Below are 24,414 nucleotides of genomic sequence, written 5' to 3'. Positions count from 1 at the left end.
TGAAGTGATGTTGCCCCTTTCTCGCCTCTAATCATTAATTGCGATAACTGAAAACATGGGTGCAGAGACGCCCAAGATGATAGTATGCTGCTCATGTTTTGTTTAACAGCTGTCATTAGACCCTTCCCATGATAGACTGCTGGAACCCATACTAACTCAAAGCTAGGCAAAGTCGGTTCGGATATGAACCACGTTTCTTGAAGGGTGATGATTTCAAATGTTTGCAATGGTTTGGCTATGGAGGGCTTGAGTAAATGCTTATGCCCTCTGGTAATCCAGCCAACCATTTTGATTATTTTTCCTTTTTCTAGAGTCTGGCATTATCTTCTATCTCACTTATATGGATCATGAATTGCTTTTGCTAACCATGGCCATTCTGAGGCTCTATCCGACTGGTTCTCTGGTTCAAAATGAACACTTTGAGACAATTTTCCTGAGTCACCTCTGCAACTTATATGCAATCTTTCCACATTTTCCTAATAATCATGGTTTTGCCCATATGCAGAGTCTTATGCTCGAAATGAGATTTGATTTATTTCCAATTGAAATCATGCCTCGCCTAAGCGTTCTTTTTCATTCCAAATTTGTTCTTTTATTATCATGGATGGAACAGTCAAGATGACTGTGTCACATTGCTATTACAACAAAAACAAATCCTCTCTATACCACAGGACCTGATTTGTTGTAATTTGGGAAAACAAATTAAAAACAGTCATTAGTGTTGTTCTGTTGGGGAAAGGGTCCTTACTGTGGCAGTTAATCATGGTCAAGATTAAAGAGCTTCAATGCTTTAAATAGCTTTTACCTTGTCCTTTATTGTTGGGTAACAGTGGCATTTGCATATTTACTTTGGTCTTTTGGGTAGGTCCTTTTTTTTTTGCCTTTTAGGAAATTTTCTTCTAACATTACAAACTGGGTTTCATCTTGATCGTTCATAATACATACCTTTTTGTCATCCAACGGGTATGATAATCCTATTGGAGGAACTACCTCTTCAATTGTATTTTCTGCCCCTTTACGGGAGAGTAGGATAAGATTGAATGGGTGGAGAAATTCATGATTTCATCTTCTCCACACAATTCGTTACCCTCACTTGTTATACATGATGGCACATCAATCGGTTCAATCTCAATAATGCTTTCCACCAATCTCTGTTCTTTTCTGCCTATATGTTTGGATTGTTTGTGTTATATTGGAGTTGTTAATTCATCTATAAATCTTTTAGCATTATTGGATTTAGCCCCTTGACGTTTTTTGTTTTTTCTTTGCGTGACCTTGGTCTCAGGCACTTTCATCTTTCTCTTTCGCCCTTTCTGTGCTCGAAACACTTCAATAATGGCTCTCCACAATTTGGGACCTCAATTGCATCAGCCTCATTTACTGATTATCTATCAGTTACAGTTTCATACACCGGTTTTTGGAAAGATATCTGTTCATCGTCAATCGTGACACTTCTGAAATCAATCTCAAATGGAATTTGCAAGCGACATGACATCTCATTTGCCAAGTATGCATCATCAATTTGCTGGCCATTCTGCCTTGAGGGCTTGCGGTAAGACCCCCTCCCTCTTATTTTCTTTAACAAATGTTCTAGAGTCATTACACTTTGTTCATGATTTATTTCATGCACGATCCAATCCACTTTAGCTCCAAGTATATTGGAAACACTTTCTAAACCTACTATTTTTGTTTCCAATCTCTTAAACAGTTTTGTCAAAGCAAATATGCCATTAATATGGCATTCAAAGTGACCTCTTGAGACAATAATATGGGGGAGTCTTAACCAAAAAGATGGTCTTGGGGTAGACCTCTCAAAACATGATGGCGAGGAGGCAGAAGTATTAACTGTTGAAAGGTTCTGATTGGCTTACAATATTGGTGATTGTGACAGACTTAATGCCGATCTCAATGGTTGCAGTTCATGGTGGGTTTCAAAAATTATGTCAGACTCATTCTCTTGATTATTGCCTGCTTGTTCAGGTAGCTCATTATTATTCTTAGTTCCTGGTTGTGATTGCACATCAGGCAAACTCATCCCAACTTGGATTTGTCTATGATTTTGAGACACTACTTGGGAATATAACAAAAGCCAAACTGGATTTTCAGCTAAATGGACGAGGGCTGCAATGGTTTTTGGTACCTCCTCTTGAAGACCAAAGCTGCTTCCCACATTTGTTGTATGTGCAAACTTTGAGCATGGCACTGCAAGATTTGTAACAATCTAAACTGGTGCAGCAATCACACTAGTTAATTCATTCTATGGGCCTCATTACACGGTAGGCGGTAAGGGTTTACCGGTACCGGTATTTTACCGGTACCGGTAAATCCTTACCGCCTTACTACGAAGTCCCTTTGCGGGTTGGGGTATTTAACGCCCGCTTTTTGCAGGCGTTAAAAACCAACCCGCAAAGGGACCAAGGGAGCTAATTACGGTACCGCAATTTGCGGTACCGTAATTAGCGCCTTCCCCATTCCCATTATGCCCTACGGGGCAAAAATGGGAATGGGGAAGGGCAATGGTGGAAGGGGGAATTACCGCCCCGCCAACCTTGGAATGGGGCGGTAATTCCCCTTTCCACCAAGGCGGTGCAGGTATTTTACCGGCATGAACCATGGCGCTATTAGCGCCATGGTTCTCCGCCTACCGTGTAATGAGGCCCTATGTGTTTATTGTGAGGAGATATGTGTCGGAAATTGGCAGCTTTACTTGTTCCAAACACCCGTCAAGGGGAATAGCTATGGGCTCATTTACAACAATACAATTGAGTTCAATCACAAGTCACAACTCATTCTCTTTTCGTTGCTGAATCTTATAAGGGTTTATGTCCCATAGCTGTTGGATGTCCATCGTTAGGGATTTAGATCATTTTGAAGATTATGTCTGCTTCATTTGGACCTGCTTCCGCAACTTCTAACAATTTAGCTGTGTAATCTGGCATGGCAGCAGTTAATTTATGCATTTCAGCTCTTTAATCGTGCTTTCACAACCCGGAGATGACAACACTTAATGTTAAAGCTTCCCAATAACTCTAGCGTGCAGCTAATGAATGAATGAGTGCAGGCATATGCTGTTTGCTGTGCCACTAAGCCAGCTAAACAGCAAAACAGCACTCCATGAAGCACTTGAACGATTGCACACACGCAATTGCGTGCGCGTGCCAGTATAAATGCTCACGGTAGTGGGGGGCATTGCTTGTTTCATTCTACACAAAAAAGTAAGGAAAGAGATTATCGTGTGTTTCTTTTAACGTTCACAAGGTTGAATACTTTTACAAGATATACCTTGGGGTGCATACCAATTTCTGAGTTCAGAAAGTAAATCCACGTCTGAAAGTAGAAAAACAGGCAGTAAGGCAGCTTGCAGCAAGCAGAAAAACAGCACTCCACGAAACACTCGAACGATTGTACACAGGCAATTGCACGCACCTTCCAGTATAAATGCTCGATATTGGGGGGCGTGGCTTGCTTCGTTCAATTTCGGAGTCCAGAAATTAAATCCACGTCTTTATTGGGGCTGCATAATGGTCTATATACCAGACTGCATTATTGCTGCACGGGAGCTTAACACATATCTCGAACACTGCTAACGACGCTGCAACTTCCTTCACAATTGCTGCATCCATCATTCCATGCCAAAATCATCTGTAGAGAAAAAACAATTCAATGTGAGTGCTGGCAATACATCCATGCACCCAAACATACACCAACATGTTCCTCCCTGATTGACATTCTACAAATGCATACAATAACTCACCAGCCACCCATCACAATGCTCCTTGGCACACATGGGGCCACCACTGCCCACCTCATGTCAATGCAACATGAACAACCCACACAGTTACACCTTAGCCACCCACAACCCCACACTGCCTGCCCTCCCCCGAGTGACATGCAGTGAATGACCATGTTACACTTACCCATCATCATGCTGATGATACCTTCCCACATCTGGCCACAGTCAGCATGACACTGAGACGACCCCCACAAATAGAATATTGAGAGGATGGAATCCCAGGAGCACCTTTGTCCTACTGTCAATATGGCATTCCCTCATCAATGTGGCAGTGTGACAATGCAGTAAACACTGGCAGTGGAGACCATAATGCTAAGCGCAAGAAGAAGTGAATCGTAAATCTCACCAATTGCACAGAAAACAGGACCTTTTAGAAGGAAGCACTTCACAGAGGCAGCTGGTAGACTGGAAGGCAGGTCACTGAGATAACTGGCATGAAACACACAAGCAGACATGAAATGATATGATATGATAGTTTATTTGTATACCGCCTCTTCACATGTGTTTCAATGCGTTTTAAGGCAAGGGAGGGAGTAAGGGACAATACAATAACATTCTTACAAGGCCTTGAGACATTAAGAATGGGAAATTAACTATAGGCCTGACAACATTACAGAGAGTGCAAGAGCCTTGACAATGATTAAAGGAGGGGAGGGTGGGAGCGGGATCAAGAAGATGAGACAGACAAGCAACTATCGTACTAGGCCTGACAAAATTTCTGATACTGCAAGGGGAATAAGAAAACATGAGAACACAATGGGCCTCATTACGAGGTAGGAGGTAGCCATGGTGCTATTAGCACCAGGGCTACCCCCTTACCACATTCCGGGTCCGGGTTCTCGAAAGAGGGTCTTACCGGGTCATTCCAACCTTGGAGGACCCGGTAAGTCCCATTTCCGAGAACCATTCCCCATTTCCATTTGAGCCCCCATAGGGCCCAATAGGAATGGGGATGGAGCTAATAACCGTTATTAGCTCCCTAATCCCTTAGCGGCTCCCGCTAAGGGTGCCTGGTAAAACCAGGCGCCCATAGTGGGACCCGCTAAGGGACCTCGGAATACGGAGGTAAGGGGTTACCGGCACCGGCACCCTTACCGGTGCCGGTAACCCCTTACCTCCTACCTCATAATGAGGCCCAATGATAAACAGAGGCCAAGAACAAACACACACAAAAGGGAGCACACAAAATTGAAAGTGCAAGGGAAGTCGGACTTCACCGTTAATGGACTGAATTGGGTGAAATGTACATTGAACTGATGTTAGCATTGAACCGCACCCAGCAGCTGTCAACATGCCTCATAATAAGTGACAGTGCACCCTGCAAGGTGCATGGTCTCCATGGCAACCAACAAAAAATGGACAATCGTGTGTGCCTGGTGTCTGTGGATTACATTGCATCACAATAATGTGCAGCAATGCTGGTATGTGTGTGGATTGGTCTTGGGACAGAAGCACCAAGATTGGACTGCCTATGAGGGTAGAAATTAGTATTAAAAATGTCTTCTAAGAGGAAGACATGTGACAGCCAAGACACATGTGTAAAATGCATGGACACACTCACCACCATCACCTTAAAGACGTGTCACAGCACACAAACATCTGGGCCAGCTTCCCTCATGACAACTCAGCAACTAATGTCCTACAGTGATATCCACCCCCACACAGGATCCTGCAACCAGTGTCATCATGATTATCTCAAAAATTCAGCATGCATACACAAACTATCCTAGCAACACCATTTGCCACATGCACCAACAAAGTCGGCCCATTCCCCAAAACAAGTAATATAAAATCAACCCCACACACTGCCAGACTCCATGCCACAAAACACAACACAAGTCTCACCCTGAGAGCACTTCACTTACCTGCACATGTTAGCCCCATGGACTGCATCCACTGCATCCCACCTGCAAATACAATTGCAAATCGCAAAGACATGCATTGCAACAATTTCAAGATACAGGTCATCCATGACAACTCATGCAGGGAACACAAATGTAGTCATGCACCACCCAGTGTACAAGGTTCACACAGTGCAAGAGGGAGACAGGACACAGAGTGAAGATTGACGTGCTGTGGAGTGGAGCAGGAGAGAGAGTGCAAGAATGGGATAGGATAAAACATTGGAAGGAGGAGACTGTCTGGAGCGGAGATGAGGACGTACCTGACTGACATCACAGTGTGTGAGGTCACTGACAATTCGCTCTAGGGAATATGATGGAGACAAGAACACCTCTTCAAGCAGCATCCCGGTTGGAGGGCATGTAAGGAACATAGACAAAAAACACATCCAGTGATACATGAAGGAAAAAAGTGGGTGACGGCGAAGGGCAAACTGGCAAAGAACGGGCACATGTGAAAGGTCATTCACCAGCTCTACATCAGAAAAAACACTGGCAACACTCACCATGGCATGCAAATAACCCAAAGACCCATGTATGCTATACCCCTACAAAGAAGGCACCCCACCATATACCCAGACACAACACCAACCAACATACACGCCAGTACTACACCACTGTAAATGGGCCTACGGACAACATGCAGCTGTTCCCTCACCCCCCAACAAACCACACACACTGATTGAGACTCTCCCAGGTTTTGTGCATGGATTCCAGGGTGCACTTGCAACTCACACGAGGATAACAGATGAAGAGAAGCTGTGGTGGGTGGACAAACATACACATGCATTGGTCACCAATGTGGGCATGCAATGTTCACTCACTGACAGATGACATGAAGAAGGAATCAAAACCAAACAAGTAACACACACAGGTGCAGATAACCAACAAAATCAAACACTGTAATAAAAGTGTCCTCATTGTGTAACACAGAACCAGTCATTCATGGGAACCCATGCGCATATTTGTCTAACCCAACATGCATCAAGTGTGGCAAACATGTCCTGTGGAGTCAATGCACACAAGAGTCCAGAATGATTGTCCATAGTCTACATCATGAAGCGCTGCAGCGGAGAATGATGATACATGAGAATCAATGTGTGTGGCACATGTTCAACAGTGGCATATCTGGGCAGGTCATGGAAGTGTAGAAGGGAGTGGATTGTGAAGTGACACAGGTCAAAGATAAGTGTGCACAGTTAGTACCCCTACTGGGCATGGTAGAACACATGTGGACAGGGGGATTGGAATGGTGGCAGTAAGGACACATCATCATGGTTGGTCATGCAGATGCACAGTGAATGCATGCCATCAATCAGTACGTATATCCAGACTCAATGAAACAATGCTAATGGGTAACGTGTGTATAGTGCTGTCCATGCACTTGCAATTATGGCATCAATGACCTAAGCACATCCACACAAACAATGCACACGCATAGAGGTGTAACTGCACAAACACACACATGCGTGTGTATAGACACACATCTGTCCAGATTTTTCCCAAGACACAAGGTTAAGCCACCAGTATGTCAAGATGTGTGCTGTGTGCAAATACCATGGTGACCAATAACACCAACAGTACAAGCAAGGCATGGCACATGTTTACCTGCTGACTGAGCTGTCATGATGTGATTCCCTCATCACCACCACCAGGAACTGTGCCTCCAAATGCATGAGAGGAGGGCCAGTGCGTGACAGAGGGCATGGGGACAAGCAGTGCAAATCTGGGCAGGTCATGGAAGAGTAGAAGGGAGTGGATTGTGAAGTGGCACGGGTCAAAGAGAAGTGTGCAGAAGTAGTACCCCTGCTGGGCATGGTAGAACACATGTGGACAGGGGGATTGGAAGGGTGGCAATAAGGACACATTATCATGGTTGGTCATACAGATGCACAGTGAATGCATGCCATCAATCAGTACGTACATCCAGACTCAATGAAACAATGCTAATGGGTAAAGTGTGTATAGTGCGGTTCATTCACTTGCAATTATGGCATCAATGATCTAAGTGCATCCACACAAACAATGCACGCACATAGAAGTGTAACTGCACAAACACACACATGCATGTGTACAGACACACATCTGCCAAGGCATTTCCCAAGACACAAGGTTAAGCCACCAGTATGTCAAGATGTGTGCTGCGTGCAAATACCCTGGTGACCAATAACACCGACAGTACAAGCGAGGCATGGTACATGTTTAATTGCTGACTGAGCTGTCATGATGTGATTCCCTCATCACCACCACCAGGAACTGTGCCTCCAAATGCATGAGAGGAGGGCCAGTGCGTGGCAGAAGGCATGGGGACTAGGGATGCAAAAGTGTGAATGGTTGACCTCCCATGGAGTGCAATCACTGCATGATTCTGTAGCACTGCAAAAACATGGGACAATGCATTACAACTGCCATATTTCACAATCATTCATAAAGCACACATGTCTTAAGATTCACTCAACCCAATGTTACCTGCACATGCCCTCCTGGAGTTACACCAGTAAGTGCTGAGGCCGGGTCTTCACTGGCCGCGTCCAGCCGTGACACAGTAGAATGCAAGAGCAAAGTGAGGTTGGGGATGTCTCATTTCCTCACAGATGGCTGCAGAGTCTGTATGCGCACTCACCCATGATGCATTGAGTTGCTCGAAGAGTGTCTGCCTGAAGTCATCCATCTCCTCATGGATCAGTGTCCTAGTGGTTGAGTGTTCATCATGGATAGCAGTCTTCATGGCAAAAGGTTCACGCCTCAGGGCTTCACAGTGTGCCTGAAGATGAGTCTGTTGGCCTAATGTGCAGTCTGTGGGAGCGGCATGAGTACCACATGACTGTAGCTGTTGCTCTACCCAGAACACTGGCATGGTCATGGACTTGGCCATCTTATCTATCCCCTCAGATATCTGTTCCAACATATTCCTATGTCGGAGGGCGGCACGCAACATTTGCTGCTCCCACTCTGTGTCCCTAGACTGCACACGTCCCCACGTGTGCGGGGCCCACGGTGGGCAGATGCAAGGTTACATGCCCATTGCTGTGTTGCTCCTGTTGATGGCTTCAGGTCTGCAACCCATCTTTGGATATCAGCCTCAGGACCTGAAGCCAAATCATAGGAGGGTGACCTTGTAGTCATAACCACTGCAGACAGGGGGATAACCACTTACTGGTCTTGAGAAGCCAGCTGCCCCACTGTAGACTCACGGACCCCACCTGATCCAGCCATTAGGCCCCTCACCTTTTCCCTCTTTGTGGTATGCACATCAGGTTCAGCATCAGACATCAGAAGAGTCCGAAGAAACTGAAGCATCACTCAGGATGGTCTGGAGCACCGGTGGGTTCTCAAGGACTTCCACACCACGTTCCCCACTGGTTGAGTGACGTACCATCAACTTGTCCTCCTTCTCCTCCCCTCCTCCTCTGCATCTGGTGCACCCTCATCTACACATGGACAGAGAAAGACATATTGATCCATGTTCAACAATGCACATATGCGTCAAAGTGCACTCTGACAAGAAATGGCAGGGGACACATCCATCAGACATTGTGAATTTACACACTTGGTCCAGGATGCAACAGATGCATGGCATCTGCTGACAAGTGACCCCACCTCTACCCATCATGTACATGCCAGCCGTATGCACATTGGCATTCAACAGTGGTGTTAACGCACACTGAGGTGCCATTCTACTGTCAAGTCGCCATACATACCAAGGGAAATGTAATGCACACGTGACATTTTCATTTTCAATGACATCAGATGGGAACAGCCATGCATCCACATATACAGACAACACCACGGTCAACACATGACACACTAATTACGTCTAGGACTGGATACACTGAGGACCTGCAGGAAGATGTGGAAATTGATGTAGCGCATGAGTAGGTACAGCCGAAAGTGTGCCATGTAGTCAAGGTATGTGAAGTACAGAGAGAGGGATATTGGATTGGGTGATGTAAACAAGGTCCACTGAGCCAAAAGAGGGTGAGGGGAGAGGCCCCATGGAGTGGTCCCACAGTGTGGGCATGTAAGAGAGAGCAGGCATCACAATTAGTTGACACAGGAATTGAGTCACTGTGGATGTTGTCTGTGGACACTTATTTAACTTCACTCTGGGAACACCACAAGGTGTCACATGGTGCACATGTACTGGGGGAGTACCCTGTGGGGGATGTATCTTGTCCCACAGACATGTGCCACAAATGTCAGCCACATGTGGTACTCCCAGTATGATGGCCATTTGACATGAGCCTGTACATCACAGGACATGCTTTACCCAGGGCTGTCATACAAATGCAGCCACATGTGCCAATACAGAGATGATGTGGGTGATGCATGACTGGCAAATGACAGACACTCACCTGAGGCGTCCTCATAATTCTCCAGGCCTCCCACACATTGCATCTGTTCAAGGAGGATGAATTGGCTCATGACCTCTTTGTGCGTTGTCAGTTGCTTCTCCTCTGATGGACCCCCTTCTGTTGTCAGTGCAGAGGACAGGTTGACACTCAACTTTTGCTTGGTGCATCGGGTGGGATCATTGCAGCGCTTCTGAACCTGTTCAGCATTGCACATCTCCACTACTAAGGCATATTTCTGTTTCATGACAAGCTGCCAAAGCACCAAATGTTGTGCGGCTGTATGTGTGCTCCCTGCATACAGGCACATATCTCAATAGCGATGGGTCACATAGTCAATGAGGACCTGTAGCTCTTAATCAGTGAAGTTCTTCTTCCTCTCTGGACCAGTGTCCTGTGCCGTGTCTTGGGGTGGAGCCTGTTCATGCAGTGTAGGGAGACCCTCTTGCCTCGAGTGGCACAGGGTGTTGGAGCTGCCCCTGAATGACTGGAACGATGTTGGCATCCTGTTGCCAGGTCACCTGTGGACTGGGGCTTGCCGTATCCTCCTGGGGCTGGGTTAGATGTCACCACACCATGTCCCAGACCCCCTGGGGCTGTGGCAGTTGTCTCCACACCATGTCCCTGACCCCGAGGGCTGGGGCAGGTGTCTCCACACCACCTCCCTGACCCCCTGGGGCTGGAGCAGGTGTCTCCACACCACATCTCTGACCCCCTGGGCCTGGGGCATGTGTCTCCTCACCACATCCTTGACCACCTAAGGCTGGGGCAGATGTTTCACCACCACGTTCCCCACCCCAACCCTGCCTGACCCCTTACCCTCTTGCGGCCTTTACACTCATGGCATAGGTGTCACGGATGAATGGAAGGCACACCAAGTTATTGTCCTGGGCAATATGAGTCAGGTAACAGTCTGCAAGATGAACGACATAGATGTGTGATCCAGCAAGGCTCAAATGTACACCAAAATGGAAATAAAATGATACGCGATACGCAATGGCACCCTGGAATCAAGAAAAAATGTGTATGCGGTACCCGGAAAGCTTCTAATAAATTAAAAAGCAATACGCGATACACAGTGGCACCCCCAAAAATAACAAATGTGTACGCGGTACCCAGAAAGCTTCCGTCAAGTAAGAGTCATATGCATACTCAAAGGCACACAGACATACAAAATTGTGGATGCAACATACTGTATGCCTCCGAAAGTACACAAAGAAAAACACGGATTTGCAGAGGCAAACACCCCCCCAAAGAAAAATGGGTATGCAATGTCTGAAGGTAATGATTTTGTACAAATACACATACAACTTCATAAGTCTTCCAGATCATTACATTTATGCGCACAACTAGTGATGCACGTCGCTTGACTTATGTTACAGGGTCATTGCTGTCAGCCGCTTAGGCATGTCATGTAGGTGCACAGCATCACCACACGCAGGACGTAACTTACGCATTAAGGGTCTTTACTCTGCTATCGGCTGCTGCGGATGCAAGACGCACACTACTGTTCCTCCTGCCTGAACTGCTGCAGATGTTGCCTCTTCTGGCCCTGCTGTTGCCTTTTCTGGCCCTGCTGCTGCCTGCTCAAGGGTGAGTGCCTTCCTGAAACCTGCACTGTCTCGTGTTTTGGCCCTGCAACCACATCCTCAGTACTTTCTGAGGCTTTCAACTCGGTCAGCACCACCGTAGCTCCACAACACCTACTCAGGACCCAGAAAATCCATACCTGTCTCGGGTCTGCCATGACTGCCCCGTCATCTGGGGAGGGCAGCACCCCCATGTTGAGGCAGAGGGCAGCCAATTTTACCATCACTGAGCTTGGCATCCTGGTGGATTGGATCATGGGCACCTATCATACCGAGCTACACAGCTGGGCACCAACGCAAGGCAAATTATCTGGTATGACATCACAGCTGCCATCAACACAAAGGGCGTGGCAGTCTGGCCCAGTGAGACAGTCCAGAAAAGCTGGGACAACCTCAAGGCCCACAGCCATACCAAGGTATTGGTAGCCCTCTCCACAAAAACCCACCGTTCAGGTGTACCATGTTGGCTACCAAAGGTTCAGCCAGATCCAGCTGCGGGTACTTGAGAAGTTCTATCCGGACCTCCACTCCCAGCTTGTTGCCTGGAAAAGTCATCTGGATGCTGCTGATGAGTACCTATGTGGTACAATTCTCTAGATTTCTAGAGCGTATGTGTGGCATGCATGTTTCATTGCTAACTCATGCCAATGCAAGCCATTTGTGGCGTCAGACATTGTATGCTGTCATATGCATGAGGATTGCCAGATTGTGCATTCATTGCTTGTTGTTGTTGTGCAAGTGAAGTGTGTGAGCATGGAGCAAGTGCTTGGACATGACCGATGTGGACATGCTATGTTGTGGGCATTTGAGTGATGTGCATGATGTCCGAGTCTATGTGTCGCACAACTGACAGTGCATCCATGCAGGCACCTCTGATGATAGTGACCCATGTGCTTTGATGCCTATGTGTGTGGGGTTCATTCATTGACGACTCCATGACTGGGATGTGACATGTCATTCTACTGGATTTGTAAGAAGAGTGTATGTGTGTACATGCAATAATAGTATGGTTGGCCAACTGACATGTGCAAATTGAAGTCAGACATGGTTGGCGGTTTATGTTGCCTGCTTGCACATCATGCTGTTGCATGTGGACATTGGTGACTGTGTTTGTGTGGTATGGTGCCCTGGTGCTCTCTCCATGACCATGGCTGCAGGTTGTTCTTGTGTTGGTTGTTGATTGGTATTGTGGTGTTGCCTGTTGTAGGGGTGTGTTGTTGGGCACTGTACAATGTGCGTTGTTCACATGTGCATGGGTCATGACTGTGATTGTGCCTTCACACAACAATCATGTCACATTTTCAATGTAGTTTGCTAGGGCACATACATGTATGTGTGCATTGCGTGTCAGTTCATGGTTGTGACATGATGCATGATTCCTCTTGTTCATTTTGTCTATGCAAGACATCCATTGATGATGATTACTGATGTCAATGTTTTTTTTCCTGCAGTTACTGCAGCTCATGAAGAGGGCAGAGGCATTGTTGTGGAGCGGAAGGGCAGGGACAAAGCCACCAGGCAAAAGCTCCCACCCCTGCCTGCCCTCCAGGAGTCTACATCATCCGAGGGTGAATTGGCTTGGGGGAGCGCTAGTTCCATCAGGCAGAGCTGCTAGGTGTATGTCCTAGGAGGTTGTTGTGGAGGGGCCCTCCTCAGTGGCTTTGGGCCAGGGTGCAAGGCTCTCTGCAGTCATCCAGGGAGATAGAGGTGGTGGCGGAGGAAGAGGAAGATGAAGGCCAGCACATGGAGTTGGGTGGGACATCTAGGAGGGTGTTCAGGCTGCACCCCTGGACCAGGTACAGAAGGATGTGCAGTGCACCGTAGAGGGAGCTGACCATCCTCCTGTCCCTTCTCCATCTGATGCAGCCGTGACCATCGTCCTGGGTGCCTCCACTCAGTCTGGGACTGCTTTTGGGGCCACAGAGATCACCTCTTGAATGTTGCATACCCTGCTGGCTGGGATTGGGAGGTGTACGGGCGAGATTTGTGATGATGTGATAGTGATTTGCAAGCTCTTCTCACATCATCACCAAACCATGTGCGTCTCAATGTCCCATCTGTACGTGCACTGCTCTCGGGTGGTGTAAGCGCGTGGGCACATTCAGCTGTGCCCTCCTCCAGTGCCTGCTCTGTGCCCCAGTCATCCTGTGGGGGGCCTTCCTTGCCACTTCCCATCATGGCCCCCTCTCCTCCTGTCCTACCCACACTGCCCACTCTGGTGGTCAGCACATCCCTGCCTAAGGTGGAAGCAAAATAAAGTACAGCAGAGGTAGTCGCTGTGCCTGCCCAGTCACATCCACAGGGACAAGCATCAGTGGGGCAGCTGGCACATCAGGACAATGCTGGTACAGTGACCCCATTGTGCAACATTCAGATGGCGGGGTGCATGCGTGGGGTATGCTTGCCCAGGCAGCATCACTATAAGGGTGTCCAGGGGCAAGCACACAGGGCCCAAAAACATCGGGGAGGCAACAGTGACCACAACATTCTAACCATAGTTTGGGTGGTACCAACAAAACTACCAATCAATACATGGAACACCAGATTGAATTTATGACCCAGGGCACAAGACTAAAGCTAACCAGCACTGCAATATAAAACATTGCATTACAATACCATAGAGTCAAACGTGACATAACAAACAAACTAGAGTTGGTGCAAATTGAGTAATGACCGTTATTACAACCATACCAACAAACCCGGCAGAAAAGAATTACAAAACTAAACTACACTTACATAACAGGAACCAGTTGCTGGTGGAAAAATGCAGAACCATGTGGCAAAACATAAGAATTGCTAAAACTCGGCCTACGGAAAAGAACAAACTAAACGCAAAATAAGCAAAGTCCTAAAAGCTTGGAGAAAATACATTTAACTGATTTTATATCAAGATGATTCGGAGGCCATGTTAAGATGCCTAAGTGGAAAAAGAACAAGAAACTTCTGGTCCCTAATCGACTCAAGTGCTAACACCACTCAAGAAGCACTCTTAAACAATATTGGAGAGCATAAATGGGTAACTCACTTATCGGACCTCTTCAAGAAACCAGTAAATGACGGGTGTCACAAAGCTTATCAGCCTATACCCACAAATTGGACCATTGATCACGACAATGATCGAAGATAAGATAAAATCAAGAAATTAAAAGCGTCTCGGGCGCGGGGACCAGACGGGATAACTAATCAAGATATAAAAAACAACCCAGAATTATGGACCCCGGTAATATCTGACATTTTCGACACCTGCGTCAGGACACAGTCCATACCAACCTCATGGAAAACCACAAATGTAGTGCCTATCTACAAGAAGAACGAAAATGGGAACCCAGAGAACTACCGCCATATAGCATTGCTGGATGTGCCAGGCAAACTATTTGGATCCTTGCTTTTGGTAAGATTCCAAACATGATGAAATCATCAGGGCGCTTGGATCCATACCAGTCAAGGTTTGTTAAAAACTCAGGAACACAGGCAAACATCCTGATGTTGAGCATTATGAAGGCAAAGATCTTAGAGGGTGGCCCGAGAATATTTTTGGCAATATTTTTGGCATTTGTGGGTCTAAGCCAAGCTTTTGATCGAGTGAACAGTGAAAAGCTATGGGACTAGCTAACAACGTGGAGATGCGCCGACCCAATTCTAGAGCTGATTATGGGGCTCATTACGACCCAGGCGGTAAGGGGTTTACGGCAGCGTAAACAGCGCCGACCCTTACCGCCTGATTCCGAGGTCCCTTAGCGCCATGGATGATTTAACACCTGCTTTTAGCAGGTGTTAAAATCCAGGCGCTAAGGGACCTTGTTGTTAATTACGCCACCGTAATTTACGGTGGCGTAATTAACGCCTTCCCCACTCCCATTATGCCCTATGGGGCAAAAATGGGAATGGGGAAGGGTAAATGGGGATTGGGGACTTACCGCCCCGCCAACCTCGGAATGGGGCGGTAAGTCCACCAACCACCATGGAGTTTACGCCATGGTGGTAAAGGTACGACCCAGGCGGTAACTTACCGCCTGGGTCGTAATGAGGCCCTATGTCTCTATTCTAACACCTCAATGCGAGTACGCCTTAGTGGCGCGGGTCAACTATCAAAAGAAATTAAGACCTCACGAGGCGTCAAACAGGGCTGCCCGTTAGCTCCAGCCCTATACAACGCTTATACTGGAGACATTGAGGACCACGAAAACAATTCAAGAGCATTCCCTTCAAAGCTTGGAAATGACAAAATCAGCTGTCTACTTTACGCAGACGATATTATTCTGCTTGATCAAACGGCCATTGGCCTTCAAAGCAGACTCAATGTCTTACAAGAAGACACAAGAGAACACGATCTTGAAATAAATACCAACAAAACAAAAATCATGATCATGGATAAACACTGTAAACTTAAAGAGCCTGGACGATGGTTTATAGAAGGGAAAAAGTGGAAAAGGTGACATCTTTCACATATTTGTGAGAAATGGTCAACTGTAACCCGCAAGAAACAGCAATACAAGAATCCCTGCGGGCTAAAACAAAATTTTAACATTGCAAACAAAGAAAATTGACACAAAATATGGCTGATTTTCCATGCAACCTGCTATTAACTTCTACAAAGCAAAAGTCATTCCAGCCATTACTTATGGCACAGAAGCGATGCCTGCTATTTCAGATAATATATGGCTACGACTAGAAGGGTATTACTGGGGAAAAAAAAACTGAACTTACCATCATCAACGCTGATGGCCTCAGTGATGAGAGAACTAAGTCTGGTATCCCTAAAATTCCAAACTCAAATGGCCTCATTACAACTCTGGCAGCTGCCGTGCCCTTATTAAGGGCACGGCTGCCGCCGGAGTTACATTTTTTCTGGCACCCGCAAATGGGCAAGAACTGGGTCATGCCGAGCTCGGTGGACCCGGTAATTGCCCATTTGCGGGTGCCGGAATCAAGTGCCTCCCGTTAGGGCTGAATGGGGAGATCGGATGCACCAGCACATGCAGAGTTGTGCCGGTGCATCCGACGTGCTCTGCTCCAGGGTGCCGTTACACTCGCCAGGAAAAACCTTGCGGGTAAAACGACACCCGCGAGCAGAGCAAGTAGTATGGCGGTCGAGGACTACGGTACCGGCATTTATTTATTTTATTTTTTACATTAATATAGTGCACAGACAGCCCAGGGCCATTGTGGCACTTTTACATGCAGCAAACTAACATTTTGCATAAGTTACAACATTGGAGCACAGAGATGTAGTACATGTTATACATAAAACAAGCATAGTTAGCATATCCATGGACGTCATGGCAGGGGTATGGTGATCAGGCGAATAGGGTGGTTTTCAAGGTTTTGTGGAAAGCGGTGAGTAAAAGTTCAGCTCGCAGGCCAGTGGGGAGGGCATTCCAGTGCAGGGCAGCTAGGTAGGGGAAGCTGGCACCACCTGCTCTTGCTCTTTTTGCCATGGGTACGGTGAGTAGGTTGGCATAGGGGGTCCTAGTTGGTCTTGAGGATGAGGCAGGGTGGGTCAACTTTTTAAGAGCCCGATTAAACCTGCTAAAAACAAACAGCGATAAGAGGAAGCTCCATAACCAACTACTGTTGATTCTGCAAGAGAGAAGATATTGTGGAAACAATAAGGCACTTACTCCTGTCGTGTAAAGGTACAACCACTAACAGACAAATTCACATGGGTCACCTATTCAAAGATGCTTACATGCTAGACGAAACATTCTGGTGGAACCAGCTGATGAGCGGTAAAACAACGAGAACTATGATCACCTTTGTAAGATATTTTCAAAGCCTGGGCCTGGACAGTGTGGCTAATGGCTCTCCTGGAAAATTACCAAGAACATAGTCTGCACAGAGGAATCATGATATCATTAGTAATCACATTTTTTGTATCCAATATCTGACAATTGACTCAAAAATCTTGCAAAAATTGTTTTATACAGTTAAGACAATAATAAATAAATAAGGAAAGACAAATGGTGATGTGTAGCACAGCCCAATCCTTGTGCAGTCGGTGTGCTGTTACAGCTTTCAAACACTTAACAAGTGAGAAAGCTTCAATATATTCAAAGCCGCAATAGCAGCAAAAGGGTTCCTCCTCTTGATCTGCCCATTTAGTATTTGTAATTCAATGCAGGACATTGCATGGTAATATGTCCAGTTTGACAATCATAGGTTAAATTACCAATGAAACAAGTTCCATGCGGGCTAAATTCACTGTTGAGGCTCATGCCGCACTACACAAGCCTCAACACAGGATTTAGACTGGATGGAACTATTGACCTATTGGATTTGACCAATAAATCACATCTTGGGAACAGACATTCTGATCTAACATATCAAGACTTCATGTATTTACTGATTAAGATTCGGTTGAATTGATTTAGGGTCTTTGTGCAGATAAACAACACTACATTGTGTCGAAATTTACTTTGAAGGGTTCAGGGGGGCCTCTGTAGTTGTTTTTGCTGCAGTAGACCACTAACAACGACTCAGATAACCTAGTGCACCATGACCTGTTACACCCTTACCTGTGCTACTTAGCATATATATGGTAGTGTGTGTTTGAATGTTCTGCGTGGGGTTTGGTCATTGCCTGTGTGATGAATCCAGTGTGAATGAGTGCACGAGGGGATGTATAGGCTAGTGACCCGGGGGTGAAAGGGGATGCATGTGTGTTTAAAGCCCTGGGGGACGGGGGATCACTGGAGCACATCAGGACAATGCTGGTACAGTGACCCCATTGTGCAACATTCAGATGGCGGGGTGCATGCGTGGGGTATGCTTGCCCAGCATCACTATAAGGGTGTCCAGGGGCAAGCACACAGGGCCCAAAAACATCGGGGAGGCAACAGTGACCACAACATTCTAACCATAGTTTGGGTGGTACCAACAAAACTACCAATCAATACATGGAACACCAGATTGAATTTATGACCCAGGGCACAAGACTAAAGCTAACCAGCACTGCAATATAAAACATTGCATTACAATACCATAGAGTCAAACGTGACATAACAAACAAACTAGAGTTGGTGCAAATTGAGTAATGACCGTTATTACAACCATACCAACAAACCCGGCAGAAAAGAATTACAAAACTAAACTACACTTACATAACAGGAACCAGTTGCTGGTGGAAAAATGCAGAACCATGTTGGCAAAACATAAGAATTGCTAAAACTCGGCCTACGGAAAAGAACAAACTAAACGCAAAATAAGCAAAGTCCTAAAAGCTTGGAGAAAATACATTTAACTGATTTTATATCAAGATGATTCGGAGGCCATGTTAAGATGCCTAAGTGGAAAAAGAACAAGAGACTTCTGGTCCCTAATCGACTCAAGTGCTAACACCACTCAAGAAGCACTCTTAAACAATATTGGAGAGCATAAATGGGTAACTCACTTATCGGACCTCTTCAAGAAACCAGTAAATGACGGGTGTCACAAAGCTAATCAGCCTATACCCACAAATTGGACCATTGATCACGACAATGATCGAAGATAAGATAAAATCAAGAAATTAAAAGCGTCTCGGGCGCGGGGACCAGACGGGATAACTAATCAAGATCTAAAAAACAACCCGGAATTATGGACCCCGGTAATATCTGACATTTTCGACACCTGCGTCAGGACACAGTCCATACCAACCTCATGGAAAACCACAAATGTAGTGCCTATCTACAAGAAGAACGAAAATGGGAACCCAGAGAACTACCGTCATATAGCATTGCTGGATGTGCCAGGCAAGCTATTTGGATCCTTGCTTTTGGTAAGATTCCAATCATGATGAAATCATCAGGGCGCTTGGATCCATACCAGTCAAGGTTTGTTAAAAACTCAGGAACACAGGCAAAGATCCTGATGTTGAGCATTATGAAGGCAAAGATCTTAGAGGGTGGCCCGAGAATATTTTTGGCAATATTTTTGGCATTTGTGGGTCTAAGCCAAGCTTTTGATCGAGTGAACAGTGAAAAGCTATGGGACTAGCTAACAACGTGGAGATGCGCTGACCCAATTCTAGAGCTGATTATGGGGCTCATTACGATCCAGGCGGTAAGGGGTTTACGGCAGCGTAAACAGCGCCGACCCTTACCGCCTGATTCCGAGGTCCCTTAGCGCCATGGAGGATTTAACACCTGCTTTTAGCAGGTGTTAAAATCCAGGCGCTAAGGGACCTTGTTGTTAATTACGCCACCGTAATTTACGGTGGCGTAATTAACGCCTTCCCCACTCCCATTATGCCCTATGGGGCAAAAATGGGAATGGGGAAGGGTAAATGGGGATTGGGGACTTACCGCCCCGCCAACCTCGGAATGGGGCGGTAAGTCCACCAACCACCATGGCGTAAACGTAGTTTACGCCATGGTGGTAAAGGTACGACCCAGGCGGTAACTTAGGCCCTATGTCTCTATTCTAACACCTCAATGCGAGTACGCCTTAGTGGCGCGGGTCAACTATCAAAAGAAATTAAGACCTCACGAGGCGTCAAACAGGGCTGCCCGTTAGCTCCAGCCCTATACAACGCTTATACTGGAGACATTGAGGACCACGAAAACAATTCAAGAGCATTCCCTTCAAAGCTTGGAAATGACAAAATCAGCTGTCTACTTTACGCAGACGATATTATTCTGCTTGATCAAACGGCCATTGGCCTTCAAAGCAGACTCAATGTCTTACAAGAATACACAAGAGGACACGATCTTGAAATAAATACCAACAAAACAAAAATCATGATCATGGATAAACACTGTAAACATAAAGAGCCTGGACGATGGTTTATAGAAGGGAAAAAAGTGGAAAAGGTGACATCTTTCACATATTTGTGAGAAATGGTCAACTGTAACCCGCAAGAAACAGCAATACAAGAATCCCTGCGGGCTAAAACAAAATGTTTAACATTGCAAACAAAGAAAATGGACACAAAATATGGCTGATTTTCCATGCAACCTGCTATTAACTTCTACAAATCAAAAGTCATTCCAGCCATTACTTATGGCACAGAAGCGATGCCTGCTATTTCAGATAATATATGGCTACGACTAGAAGGGTATTACTGGGGAAAAAAAAACTGAATTTACCATCATCAACGCTGATGGCCTCAGTGATGAGAGAACTAAGTCTGGTATCCCTAAAATTCCAAACTCAAATGGCCTCATTACAACTCTGGCAGCTGCCGTGCCCTTATTAAGGGCACGGCTGCCGCCGGAGTTACATTTTTTCTGGCACCCGCAAATGGGCAAGAACTGGGTCATGCCGAGCTCGGTGGACCCGGTAATTGCCCATTTGCGGGTGCCGGAATCAAGTGCCTCCCGTTAGGGCTGAATGGGGAGATCGGATGCACCAGCACATGCAGAGTTGTGCCGGTGCATCTGACGTGCTCTGCTCCAGGGTGCCGTTACACTCGCCAGGAAAAACCTTGCGGGTAAAACGACACCCGCGAGCAGAGCAAGTAGTATGGCGGTCGAGGAACTACGGTACCGGCATTTATTTATTTTATTTTTTACATTAATATAGCGCACAGACAGCCCAGGGCCATTGTGGCACTTTTACTTGCAGCAAACTAACATTTTGCATAAGTTACAACATTGGAGCACAGAGATGTAGTACATGTTATACATAAAACAAGCATAGTTAGCATATCCATGGACGTCATGGCAGGGGTATGGTGATCAGGCGAATAGGGTGGTTTTCAAGGTTTTGTGGAAAGCGGTGAGTAAAAGTTCAGCTCGCAGGCCAGTGGGGAGGGCATTCCAGTGCAGGGCAGCTAGGTAGGGGAAGCTGGCACCACCTGCTCTTGCTCTTTTTGCCATGGGTACGGTGAGTAGGTTGGCATAGGGGGTCCTAGTTGGTCTTGAGGATGAGGCAGGGTGGGTCAACTTTTTAAGAGCCCGATTAAACCTGCTAAAAACAAACAGCGATAAGAGGAAGCTCCATAACCAACTACTGTCGATTCTGCAAGAGAGAAGATATTGTGGAAACAATAAGGCACTTACTCCTGTCGTGTAAAGGTACAACCACTAACAGACAAATTCACATGGGTCACCTATTCAAAGATGCTTACATGCTAGACGAAACATTCTGGTGGAACCAGCTGATGAGCGGTAAAACAACGAGAACTATGATCACCTTTGTAAGATATTTTCAAAGCCTGGGCCTGGACAGTGTGGCTAATGGCTCTCCTGGAAAATTACCAAGAACATAGTCTGCACAGAGGAATCATGATATCATTAGTAATCACATTTTTTGTATCCAATATCTGACAATTGACTCAAAAATCTTGCAAAAATTGTTTTATACAGTTAAGACAATAATAAATAAATAAGGAAAGACAAATGGTGATGTGTAGCACAGCCCAATCCTTGTGCAGTCGGTGTGCTGTTACAGCTTTCAAACACTTAACAAGTGAGAAAGCTTCAATATATTCAAAGCCGCAATAGCAGCAAAAGGGTTCCTCCTCTTGATCTGCCCATTTAGTATTTGTAATTCAATGCAGGACATTGCATGGTAATATGTCCAGTTTGACAATCATAGGTTAAATTACCAATGAAACAAGTTCCATGCGGGCTAAATTCACTGTTGAGGCTCATGCCGCACTACACAAGCCTCAACACAGGATTTAGACTGGATGGAACTATTGACCTATTGGATTTGACCAATAAATCACATCTTGGGAACAGACATTCTGATCTAACATATCAAGACTTCATGTATTTACTGATTAAGATTCGGTTGAATTGATTTAGGGTCTTTGTGCAGATAAACAACACTACATTGTGTCGAAATTTACTTTGAAGGGTTCAGGGGGGCCTCTGTAGTTGTTTTTGCTGCAGTAGACCACTAACAACGACTCAGATAACCTAGTGCACCATGACCTGTTACACCCTTACCTGTGCTACTTAGCATATATATGGTAGTGTGTGTTTGAATGTTCTGCGTGGGGTTTGGTCATTGCCTGTGTGATGAATCCAGTGTGAATGAGTGCACGAGGGGATGTATAGGCTAGTGACCCGGGGGTGAAAGGGGATGCATGTGTGTTTAAAGCCCTGGGGGACGGGGGATCACTGGAGCACATCAGGACAATGCTGGTACAGTGACCCCATTGTGCAACATTCAGATGGCGGGGTGCATGCGTGGGGTATGCTTGCCCAGCATCACTATAAGGGTGTCCAGGGGCAAGCACACAGGGCCCAAAAACATCGGGGAGGCAACAGTGACCACAACATTCTAACCATAGTTTGGGTGGTACCAACAAAACTACCAATCAATACATGGAACACCAGATTGAATTTATGACCCAGGGCACAAGACTAAAGCTAACCAGCACTGCAATATAAAACATTGCATTACAATACCATAGAGTCAAACGTGACATAACAAACAAACTAGAGTTGGTGCAAATTGAGTAATGACCGTTATTACAACCATACCAACAAACCCGGCAGAAAAGAATTACAAAACTAAACTACACTTACATAACAGGAACCAGTTGCTGGTGGAAAAATGCAGAACCATGTGGCAAAACATAAGAATTGCTAAAACTCGGCCTACGGAAAAGAACAAACTAAACGCAAAATAAGCAAAGTCCTAAAAGCTTGGAGAAAATACATTTAACTGATTTTATATCAAGATGATTCGGAGGCCATGTTAAGATGCCTAAGTGGAAAAAGAACAAGAGACTTCTGGTCCCTAATCGACTCAAGTGCTAACACCACTCAAGAAGCACTCTTAAACAATATTGGAGAGCATAAATGGGTAACTCACTTATCGGACCTCTTCAAGAAACCAGTAAATGACGGGTGTCACAAAGCTAATCAGCCTATACCCACAAATTGGACCATTGATCACGACAATGATCGAAGATAAGATAAAATCAAGAAATTAAAAGCGTCTCGGGCGCGGGGACCAGACGGGATAACTAATCAAGATCTAAAAAACAACCCGGAATTATGGACCCCGGTAATATCTGACATTTTCGACACCTGCGTCAGGACACAGTCCATACCAACCTCATGGAAAACCACAAATGTAGTGCCTATCTACAAGAAGAACGAAAATGGGAACCCAGAGAACTACCGTCATATAGCATTGCTGGATGTGCCAGGCAAGCTATTTGGATCCTTGCTTTTGGTAAGATTCCAATCATGATGAAATCATCAGGGCGCTTGGATCCATACCAGTCAAGGTTTGTTAAAAACTCAGGAACACAGGCAAAGATCCTGATGTTGAGCATTATGAAGGCAAAGATCTTAGAGGGTGGCCCGAGAATATTTTTGGCAATATTTTTGGCATTTGTGGGTCTAAGCCAAGCTTTTGATCGAGTGAACAGTGAAAAGCTATGGGACTAGCTAACAACGTGGAGATGCGCTGACCCAATTCTAGAGCTGATTATGGGGCTCATTACGACCCAGGCGGTAAGGGGTTTACGGCAGCGTAAACAGCGCCGACCCTTACCGCCTGATTCCGAGGTCCCTTAGCGCCATGGAGGATTTAACACCTGCTTTTAGCAGGTGTTAAAATCCAGGCGCTAAGGGACCTTGTTGTTAATTACGCCACCGTAATTTACGGTGGCGTAATTAACGCCTTCCCCACTCCCATTATGCCCTATGGGGCAAAAATGGGAATGGGGAAGGGTAAATGGGGATTGGGGACTTACCGCCCCGCCAACCTCGGAATGGGGCGGTAAGTCCACCAACCACCATGGCGTAAACGTAGTTTACGCCATGGTGGTAAAGGTACGACCCAGGCGGTAACTTACCGCCTGGGTCGTAATGAGGCCCTATGTCTCTATTCTA

Source organism: Ambystoma mexicanum, chromosome 5q, assembly GCF_040938575.1.
Source record: "Ambystoma mexicanum isolate Mex_15411 chromosome 5q, UKY_AmexF1_1, whole genome shotgun sequence".
NCBI lineage: Eukaryota > Metazoa > Chordata > Amphibia > Caudata > Ambystomatidae > Ambystoma > Ambystoma mexicanum.
This window is presented reverse-complemented; position numbering follows the sequence as displayed.